We start from the raw sequence: 12,324 nt of genomic DNA on the forward strand, positions 1-12,324 counted from the left end.
CAACCAAGCTACTGTTCAAACTTGAGTCATCTCAGTCATAGTCAAAGCTTTATCATTCTGTTTTAAATAAAAGGACCCCGTTCTGAACCATGCGTCATATGAGAGCATTTAAAAATAGCACCAGTGTAGTAGAATCTGATTCTGCCAAAGAACTCCAAATTAGAAGAGCTTACATGGACTTTGAGCTTAGCTTAAGGGGCACCTTTACTCTGAAGATGAATGTAAATGCCTCAGACATTATGACTAATGCACAAATGCAAAGTGAAATTCAAGAATTAAGTAGCGTTTTCACATATATAATCTTATGAGGATACAAATACTCAACTATAACTACATAAATATGCTTATACTGTAATCTTTATTGTATTCTAATTGTAGGTATTGATAACCATGCCAACTCTGTATTCTTAATTTTCTCATACGTTTTCTATTTTGCTATGACTTACATATATTTCAAACTGAATGTCTCACTGGAAAAATGCATCTACTGTGTTCATTAAATTTGTGTGCTTTACTCTGTAACTTGCTTGAATAATAACTAAATCACATTGCAAATGCTTTCATTTCTGCCATTTTTTGAAGCTGAGTCATGTCTGAAAGTCGTCAGAAGACCAACCCAAACCAGTAAATACGTGCAAATAAGTAAATAAATAAATGAACAAACAAAATGAAGTTTGAACAGCAGAGACCAGAAGGAATTCTACCCCTACTCTAATGATCAGTTTAGTTGCCATATCAAGAGTTAGATGACAATGTTCTGCTATTACATGGTAAGTCGATGAACTTACCACAAAAAGAAGTGAGTACACTGTAAAAAAAAAACAGTCAGTGGTGCAAGGCAGTCAGTCAAAACAAAACGAAACAAACAAAAAAAAAAACAAACCAGTAATGTCAGGAAGAACACTTTAATTCCACAGAGCTTTTAGGTTAAAAACCCTTCTTCAGTGTGATAAAACAGGTAAATTGAAGCACAACATATACAAAGTTAAAGACACAGGCAACCAATCCTAAACATTCATCAGTCCATCTAATAAAAGGTAATGGAACCTTTAAAGGCATATATTAAAAGATTCTTAAAGCCAATTAATAAAATTCATAGTTTCATTTGCTTCTCTTTGGATTGTATGCCCACAGCAGCATTCAAACCTGGACTTTTATCTGTGTTTAACTTTAAAATCCATTTATACTCCACAAGTTCCATTTTTTTTTATTTTTATCACGTCACCTGTTACTTAAATAAACAACTTGTAACACTCTAGAAGCAAATCTATGCTCAATAGTATTTTGCATACCATGTTTTGATAGAGCATTTGTTAACACATTTCTCCTAATCTCAGAAATATGCTCAGTTATTCTCTTTTATATTATAGATTTGCTTTTACAGTGTTACAAGTTGTTTATTTAAGTAACAGGGGAGGTGATAAAATTAATAAACTGGAACTTGCTGAATATAAATGGATATTAAAGTTAAACCCAGATAAAAGTCCAGGTTTGAATGTTGCTGTGAGCATAAAACCTGTTTTTAAAAGAGAAGCAAATGAAACAATGAATTTTATTCATTGTTTTTTAAGTTTTTGAGTGCATACCTTTAAAGCTTCCTTTACTTTTTATAAGATGAACTGATGAATGTTTAGGATTGGTTGGCTGTGTCTTTGAGTTTGTATATGATCTGATTCAACTTACCTGTTTTATCACACTGAAGAAGGGTTTTTAACCTGAAAGCTCTGTGGAATTTAAGTTTTCTTCCAGAAGTTACTGGCCTGTTTTTTTTGTTTAGGTAGATGAACTTAAACATTCTTCTGAAGCTATCACAGGTAACAGGCATTATATATAAATGAAACTACACTTTGAATAGACCATGATAAGTATGTGATTCATGTAGTCCAGTGGCAAGACTGAAAACCCCTGGAAATAATAGCCAATGGCATAGTGTCTATTTTACTTGTGTAAATCTGGTAAATTTCTTTGAAATGTTTATGAAGGCTGTAGATGGACACCATGCAGTGCAAGTGATGTAACCTTACCTAGCTAATGCCTTCAATACCACTCCCATGCTGATATCATACAAAAGCTGAATACTTTAAAACATTTACCCATATGTGGCAAGATGGATAACAAACTGCCTGAAAGACAGATCCCATGCATTGCAAGTTGCAGGCTCCTCATTAAAAAGTATGAGAGGGACCAGTGATTGCTTTCAGGGCTCAGTTCTGTGATCTCACCTTTTTGATATTTACTTATCAGATTTCTAAGCCAAAGTTTATGGCTAACAGTCTTCAGATGACTCCAAATTGGGGGTTATTAAGCCACTCTATGATACCCAAACCCTCTAGAATGAACACTACTTATGAAACTGTTTATGTCTTAAAAATGCAGTCAGACTAGATGCTAAAAAGTATAGAATCATCACTTTTGCTAATAAAAAAGCCCTCTCTTCATCATATTGGATAGACAGCATACCACTATAACACAAAAATACATTCAGGGACCTAGGTACTTTTGATAGCTCCCTGTCTTTTGACCATCATGTGACATTTTTTGTCAGGAAAACCTTTTATTTACTTCAGATAATTGTCAAAGAGATATTATCAAGGTCTAAAGAGATAGTCACTCCTTTATACTTAGTACAGATCAAGCCAGGTACTGAGCACAATACCCTCTTTAGGATATATCTCAATAAATGTATCAGTTAGAAACACCACAACACTTCATTACCAAGAAGATAACAGATTCAAAGTCTTGAGCTATTAAGAGAGGCTGGAAGTTCTATCTCTTTATTTAGTGCCTTATAGACTTTTGAAGGGAAAGCTCTGCCTTGCCTACTGTGCCACTTGACACCTGACTGTCCTGGACGTCCTGCTATTCTGCAAGTCCAATATCTCCACAAATACAAGAACCAGTGACATAAATCTTCACTAACAGATAAATTAAACATGGTGTAGAGACATGTTTAAAACCCAGCAAACTTCTGTCATAAACTTCCAAACTTCCCCAGCATGTTAAACAATGCAACAGACTATCATCCTTTAAACACAAACTAGATAATTAGTTGAGTATCTGTACATTTAATTTAGGATTTGCTGGTAAAGCCCTCCTAGAAAAAGAAGATACACTCTGAGGGAGGGTACTGGAAGGGTATTAATGGTCATAAGATTCATTGGCCTTGGGATATGAATCTTTGAAAGCTTGTAAAATCTAGCCAAAATGAAAACACCTGCTGGGTTTTTGATAGCATGAAGGCCTGTAGACAAAACAAGCAGAGACATTTGACACTTACAAACAAGGTTAATCTGTATTCTTCTAAGAGGCTTTATTCTGTAGTCCTACATTTCATTCCATTATCTTTTTTTTTCTGTATTAAGTTACACTGAGCAAGTCACTTAAATGGAGAATGCACCAGAGACGTGTACCCGCATGGCTTATAAAATAAATAAATACTAACCAGAGATTCAGAAAGAACCCTAGTGGCGGTGTTAAGATCTGTGGTATAAATGGGCTGTTTGCACAATGCAGCAATTTTTGATAGATGAAATGAAGAAAGACCTCATTATCTGCTAATCTGATTGTCTCTGAATTGCCCTTAACTACATATAATGCTAGCACTTTCCTGTGGTAGTTAAAACTGGCACCCCATGTATTGTGTTGTCAAAGGCATTCCCTATTCTCCCACACACATATACACATTCAAACACCATTGGTCACATACCTTTTAATCTGTTTCCAGGATGACAGAATGTACCTAATGTATTCCTGTATATTGTTTTACCCTTGCCCTTCCAAATCACAGTCAGAAAATAAAGGCAGGGGGTGGAGCCTAGATGGCCAATTGAGAGCAGTGAATTTTGAGAGCTCCATAAACTAGTATAATAATATAGAAAAATGTTATTATTTTCGAGTTTAAAACATCGGAACTCAATAGATAAACTACTAAACTACATAAATATCAATTTTGGTGGAGATATAGAAAAATTTTCCTGTCAAGTAACTTGGAGATATATTGAGTCACTGAATATGAACAACTCAATGAATTCTCATCCAGATGATGCTTTGAAATAAGAACTGCAATTAGGGATGCCACCTTTTCACATGCCCAAAGTGGGACATTTTTGGAACAAACATCAGATTTTGTAGGGCAAAACATACTCGAGGCAGTACAAATGACAGAACTTCACTTTTTTGCCTAAATAAAAGCTTATTCTTGTAGCATTTTAGTTGCTTATTCTGTTTCTTATAACATTTAGGTGTTTCAGATACAGAATAACTGTTTTATGCAACTATTACATAAAATACAGGAAATATTTTTGTCCAAAAATCTCAGGACATTTGCCATTTTTTCAGTTTTTTTGCAGAACACAACTGCCCAAAGAGGGACTGTCTCACAAAGTGGGAAAGGTGGTAACCCTAACTGCAATTGATAACATCTACCTTACAGGAATTATCTTTGATGATGAACAGCTTTAAAAATGACTTAGAAAACCCCAAATTAAATCCTCAGAAACAGACTGATACTCCTAAGGAACTATAACAGCAATACCATACAAAAATAACAAATATAGAGACTTCTGTAAATGACATTGAGGGGAGACTCAAAGAGGAAGAATTCCAAAAAGAATTTCTGCTTAAACAGAATACATGGCTACTTAACAGAATATGTGACTTAAAAACAGGGAAAGGAGAAACAACATAAGGATCTTTGGTCTGCCTAAAAACACTGAAGGATAAGAAATTATTTAATTCTTAACAACTTGGATTCCTGAATTTTTAGACTTGAAAGAGGGACTTTCATTTGGATTTGAAAGGGGCACATAGAGCACTGAATAAACCTGCTTCTAACTCAACAAATACTCCACCTAGAGCCATAGTTATAAAATTTCTTTCATTTCTGGACAAGGAGCTAATATTAAAATCTGATTGGAGAAAATCTCCCTTAAAATACACTCAAAGCCTGATAAGGTTTGACAATGATTATTCTTCCAGAATACTAGAACGAAGGAAAAAAGTTTGGCCAATAATAAAACTGTTAAAACAAAGCAACATTAAAGCACAGCTGGCCTTTCCAGCCAAGATAAAAATACTTTTTGCCAATGAGATGAGAACCTTTAATGACTTAGAAGTAGCTACTATATTCATCAAAAACCACAACATAGTGTCTATCACAGAAGAAATGTAATGGATGGCCCCTACTCTTAAAAGAATAAAAGAAACAAATTATTGGGCTGATGCTAGAAAGAAGAAACAAAAAACTGATTCCAAGATAGCTGTCCCAAAAAATAACTCTTACAATTACATCCCTCAAAGTATCAACAGATATGGTACATCACTTGTCATCTGTTTTTATTTAACAAATAGGGTTTCTTAAACAACTGAGAAACAGTAATGAATTATCCAGAATGTTCAAAGAGTCCAACAGTTCTCCACAAACAAAGGTAGGTCAAGATTAGTTACTATTTACATTATGTCAGATGACAAGCCTTATCTGCAAAGCCATGGAGAGGATCATAATGGAACTCATAAATAAAGACATAGGGAACTTGCAGACTTTGGATCCAACCCAGTTTGGCTTTGTCAAAGGCAGATTATGCCTTTTAAACTTGGTTGACTTTTTCGAGACAGTCACCAAGGCCATTGATGAGGGAAAGGCAGTCCATACAGCCTACCTTGACCTGGCAAAGGCCTTCAACACAATACCCCACTCAGGTATCATCGAAAAACTCAGCAGCTTGAATGTAAACCCATACATCACAAGATGGGTTGCAAACTGGCTAAGTGACAGAACCCACAGGGTCCGAGTTGCTGGAGCCATGTCAGACTCAAAGCCTGTCACAAGTGGTGTCCCACAGGGCTCAGTCCTGGGTCCACTCTTGTTCGGCATCTACTTTTCTGAAGTACAAGCAAATGCAGGAGGGTTATGGCTGACAAAGTTTGCAGATGACTGCAAACTGGGCGCCATAGTCGAAAACACATCTGACACAGATATCCTTCAGAAGGGCCTCACAGAAATGGATAACTGGTGCCAGAGCCATGGCCTAAAGTTAAATGCCAAGAAATGCATAGTCATACCCTTCGGGAAAAACAAGGTTACCCCTAGCTACCATATAGGTGGCAATCCACTGAGCACACAAGAAGTCAGTAGGGATCTGGGGACCGAGGTTGACAGTAGCCTTTCGTTTGACACTCATGTTGCTAAAGTAGTTAGGAAAACCTTCTACATTGCCCACCTGATCATGAAGGGATTCACATCTAGATCAAGGGAGGTCATCGTCCCCCTGTACTCATCACTCATTAGACCTATGATTGAGTACAATGCCCCATTCGGAATGTATCTGACCCGACACCTGCAGCAGCTGGAAAGGCCCCAAAAGTTCCTCACCAAAAGGATAAAGGGTCTCAAAAATATGTCTTATGCTGCCCGACTGAAAGAACTCCAGCTCTATTCAGTCTCATACCGCTTGCTCAGAGGTGACCTGTGCCTGACATATAAGGCCATGTCAAACCCTGATTTGATGAATATGCTTCACCTCAAAAAATCTAGATCCCTCAGAACCACAAGGGCGGGAGACTTAAACCTTGACACGGTTATTAATAGAACGTGCTGGAAGGACAGATTCATCACCCAGAGACTCCCCATGCTGTGGAACAAAATCCCGGTACATGTGAGGCAGAGCACCTCGCTGGCTTTGTTCAAGAGGAATCTTGACCAATGGATGGGAGATCGCAGATATACCCCAGGGATTACTTCAGTGTCACTGCTTGACAGAGGCACAGCAAAATAATAGGCATAGTTTTATTCAAACTAAAGGGGTGGCGAAAGCCAAATAACTATGGGCTAGGCTTATAAATGCCCTTGGGCAGATAGCCTAGTATGAACCTATGAACCTATGAACCTATGAACCTATGTATAAGCCAAACAAAGCAACATATCATACAAACATAGACGTTTCTATTCCCCTACTTGAATTCAGTGAATACTTATCTTGTTAATTTTTCATTGATTTTACTTATAATAATTTAAGTAATTAATTAACTAATTCAACAAGGTACCATTCATCAGAATTCAGACTCAAATGTAACAAATTAACATCATATATAATAGCAGTAACAGTAGAGTGTTTTGAAAAAAAATGCTGTCAGGAGACTAATGCCTTCCTCAGTTAAAGTATGATTTAGAAATGTCATGTATATCCTGGTTAAATAATAGTAGCAAGCTCTTAGTGCAAATGTCATCATTATTCTGTCTAAATATAGCTTATATCAATTATGGCAGGTATCATAGCTTCGAGTGCTGTCTGATCAATCCTGATATGGTGTGGGTGGATGCAGCCGTGTCTGGCAGCTAGTACAAATGTCATTATTATTCTGTCTAAACACAGTTATTATCAATTATGATAGGTATCATAGCTTCAAGTCCTGTTTGATTAAGCCTGACATGGTGTGTGTGGATGCAGCTGTGTCTGGCAGCTGTTGTATGTTGCCATTTTCATCTCCAGGAAGCTGTGGGTTGCGGCTTGTGATCAAGGTTTACTGATGCTTGTGTATTAGGAAGAGGCATTTGGTGTTTTAGCCTGGATCCAGGGGAAGGGGATGAATACAACTGCGATTTGAGATATTTTGGCAGAGAATAGTTTGTTTATGCATCTGCTGAGTGAGAGGTGGGAAGGCTGGAAGAATGTGTTATCAATTGTTGTGGTGGCTTGTTCGGAGGTTTATTTTTTTGTTTTTTGATCTGTTTGCTCTCCGTTCTTTCCTAGCTCCTGCCTCACTGAAAGGGAGGGAGTTTAGACTTGAAGTTGCAGTGAAGTGAAGTGTGAAGCTTCTGGTGCATCGCGAGCCTCTGGTATGCAGTACACAGACACACTAACAGAAACAGATGCTCCCAGGTTGCTATGGTAATGGAGACAGAGTGACGATAATGCTTAATGGCTCTGAGGGGCCTCCGAGATGATTCTTGGCAATAAAGTTTTTGGTTTTAAAAATATATATATATACAATAAAAGGGCTGTTTTAAACCACATGTACACATATTGTTGGTCTCCCAACACTCCATTTAGCTTATTAAGTTGATTCCTGATAAATAAATAAATAAATAAATAAATAATAAGGGCAATTTTATATTTAAAATGTATTTTGGTCCAAACACATTAAGGACTTACATAAGAGTGCAGCAGTTTGTGAGGTGAGCTTGCTTGGACATGTTGGGCATATGGGGATAGCTGATTCTAGGGGTGATTGGGGTTGCCAGGAAGTGCTAGAGAGTCATCAGATTTCCATCGTGAAAATATCTGTGGGAATGGAAGGTGTGTGGAGTGGTTCACTGGCAGAGTGGCCACTGCATGGAACAGGCTGGTAAAATAGAATAGAACAAATATTGGTTTGGATATTTTAAGAACTCCCTGGAAACATACCACATGAACTAGTGAATGGTATTCTTGCAAAAATGGATGTGCATTGTTGCCCGTGCTTGAATTACTGATATGTGTGTATGTAAGGAAGGAAATATACTTATAACAAATAAGAAACTAGAAGGGCCACATATTTAAAGTCTATGGACTGTATAAACATGCTTGGAAGGAGGTAATAATAAGTATAAGCATTACAGCTTATGGTCTCTCAAATAACTAAGCAACAGCCAAAAAAACACACAAAAACAAAACACACACACACAATAGTTATGTAAAGTATGATTTTAGTAAATCTAGGCATAAAATATACAATTGTCATATAAGATGAAGTAGTCTGCTGAATTTAGATATTAAAGACAGGATTTAATAACATGGGCTTGTGTATAATAACACCTCTGTCTTAACTTGTCATAAATGACATACACTACATTGAACATCAAGGGGAAGCATGATGATTTTCTTATATAAGTAAATATGCATAACAAGTCATGTAATTGCTTTAACTTGAATTGTAGTTTTTGTAACCCATCTTGACCATACCTAATGCTTAAGCAGTTACCAAGGTAACTAATGTTTTATACATGACATCAAACTGACAAAGTTGTTCAAGAGAAACAACAGAAGCCTGAACTTGAAATGTCACAGAATGTAACACTCATATTCTGAACAAATAGTATTAAATTGACAACAGACACTCAGTTTAATAACATGGGCTTGTGTATAATAACACTACTGTTTTAACTGGTAATAAATGACATACATTATATTGAACATCAAGTGGAAGCATGATGATTTTCTCATATAAGTAAATGTGCATAACAAGTCATATAACTGCTATAACTTGAATTGTGGTTTTGTAACCCATCTTGACCATACATAATACTTAAGCTGTTACCAAGGTTTATACATGACATCAAACTGACAAAGTTGTTCAAGGGAAACAATAGAAGCCTGAACTAGGAATATCACAGAAAGTAACAATCACATTCTGAACAAATAGTATTATATTGGCAATAATCACTCAGTTTAACCTTTGCTGATTACACAAAATAAAATGTTGTCATTTAAATATAAACACTTTCAGTATATGCCATAAAATGGCAATTTATGAATATGGAAAGGGAACTTGTAATCATTAATCACAATAACTGAATTTGTTGTTTTTAACCTATAATTTCACTCATTTTATAATAAGAAATGACAGATATGAAAATCCTTATGTGTAGGAAATGGGGGGTAGAGGGATGCACTGATAATTAAAATGCACTAACTTTCATCAATGTTCACATAAAACAAACTTGATGCTTTAAGTAAGTTATCAACAAACAAAGTGATTACTTAAATGCTGGCAAACAATGAAATATAACTTCTAATATATCCAGTAATATACATTGTATTATAAACATTAGGCATAAATATCATTGCCATCTATTTATATTGAGTAATATGTTTTGAAAGACTTCATCAGTAAGGGTGAATATGTTAAATAACTGTGTGCTATAATCTTTTACTGAGGTTTTATATATGATACATCCTACTTTACTATGACTGAATTGCTTGTCATCTATCTTTCGTATAAATGTTAATTGTTTATACAATAAGTAGACATTTATATTGTATTAGAATTCTGTCTAATCTACAATAGTACTATATCTGTTCAAAATAATATAAATATTGCTTATTCCTATTACAACTATTCTCCAGATGATAATTCAATGTATGGATCTCAGATGTTCTGGATTGTTAAGGTATGAATGATTATCTGATGGACTTAGGTTTATCCATCAGATTAGGAATGATTTTCATTCCATGGCTAGTGTAGATCTTAGTTTTTTTAACATTTATTAATTTAAATTTATTTCACAAAAAACATTTTTAGTATGCCTGACCAAAACATTACTTTATTGGTAAACACTCAAAGTATAAAACCGATAATTTCCTTTAAAAGCTCAAACATATACTTTATAGTTATCAGAGGAAAATTTTTAATAGTTACAGTAAAACAAAAAAATACATAGTCTAATTAATCTAAGATGGATTTAACTTTATTATCTTTAAATACCAATGGCTTAAACAATCCTAACAAGAGATCAAATCTACTGAAATATTTAAAACTGATCAAAGCACAAATTGTCTTCCTTCAAGAAACTCATTTCAAAACAAATGACAACTACAGATGGAATCGTAAGGAATATATGATATTGGCGCAATCCACTTATAAGACAAAGACAAAAGGCGTAACAATTTTGTGGAAAACAAATGTGATTAACCCAGAAATCATTTATAAGTATGAAGATAAAGAAGGCCTTATGGCATTAGTAATAGTTAAATATAATAACATAATATGGACCCTAGCTAATCTATACTGGTTCCTAGGCATTGAAATAGGAACTGTTAAAAACACTTTGATTTCATTTCCAATAATTATAAAGGCAACTTATATTAGGAAGAGATTTTAATTGTATATTAGATATTTCTGAAACTACAAATAAAAGGCCACTGCATATATCTGCTGTATCAAAAGCTTTAAACAAGTGGGTAGAATCATTTCGTATTGTAGATACTTTCATATTTAAAGAAGATAAATCTTTGTTGTTTTCCCATCAAGATTCCAGATTTGGTACCCAAACTAGAATAGAAAAAATATTTGCTGCCCATGACTTACACTCTAAAATCATTACTTTCTCAATCACTCCCTGCCCCTTTTCAGACCACAATTCATTTATACTAAAGCTTCAAAATGTGGACAAACCATTAATTTTTAACTCCAGAATTCCAGCATATATAACTAAAATTAAAGAGTTCAAACCCTGGTTATTAATTGAATTACAGTTCTTAGATATTAATTACACCACAGAGATAAAATATTATATGGGACTCACTAAAAGCTTATATATACTTGGTATAAAAAAAATCAGAGAATGGGATTATGAATTGTTATATCTACAATCCAAACTTTTGTGAGTAACAGCTGAAAAAAAATCAAGATCATTTGGAGGTGAAAAAGAAAGTTGAAGTATTAAACAATAAATAAAGTGAAATTCTAACACATAAAGCTAGTTTAGCTTTAGAAAAACTAAAAATTAATACCTTGGCCAATTCTCCAAGATATCTACATAATTTATCCACAAGAATCAAAATACAATCAAAAGCTAATAACATTAAAAGTATCTTCCATAAAAAGAAAGGGAAAAATGTCTCTGATATAGGTGACATTCTTGATGCCTAAAGAAATCACTATATGGAACATTTCCCAAATATATATATATATATGTATATATATATATATATATATATATATATATATATATATATATATATATATAATGATCAATTAAATGTAGATGAAAAATGTTCTAATATAAAAAAAAACAGAAAAATTAAAACTAGACCTGCAAGCATACATACCCTACAAAGAAATTACAGATAAAATAAAAGAGAGTAAAAATAATAAAACTCAAGGTATAGCTGGCATATTTATTAAAATATATAAACTATTCCTTCAAAGATACTATCCCTCTTCCATAAAACTCTATTAGAAATTCAGTCACAAGCTTTAATACCACCCTCTTGGAGATATTCCTTAATCACACCAATCCTAAAGGAAAACAAATCCCCAAACCTCTGTACCTCATATAGACCTATATCATTATTATATAATGACTATATGATATTCATGACAGTAAATAACCAAAGAAGATATTAAAACAAATATCTTATTATCGACAAAATATACATCCTTTACACAATACTGGAAAGTTTTTTATTGGAAATGCTTGCACAGAGCATTTTTAACCCCAGACATAACCAGTAAAATTAGTTCTTTCATAAAAGGAATATGTTGGAGATGTGAGCAAGTACACAATGCAGTCTGGAACCACATTTTCTTTAATTGTGTTAAAATTAAGCCATTTTGGGATGGTAT

The sequence above is a fragment of the Protopterus annectens genome, chromosome 4.part1, assembly GCF_019279795.1.
Source record: "Protopterus annectens isolate FY-2018-M chromosome 4.part1, PAN1.0, whole genome shotgun sequence".
Classification (NCBI taxonomy): domain Eukaryota; kingdom Metazoa; phylum Chordata; order Ceratodontiformes; family Protopteridae; genus Protopterus; species Protopterus annectens.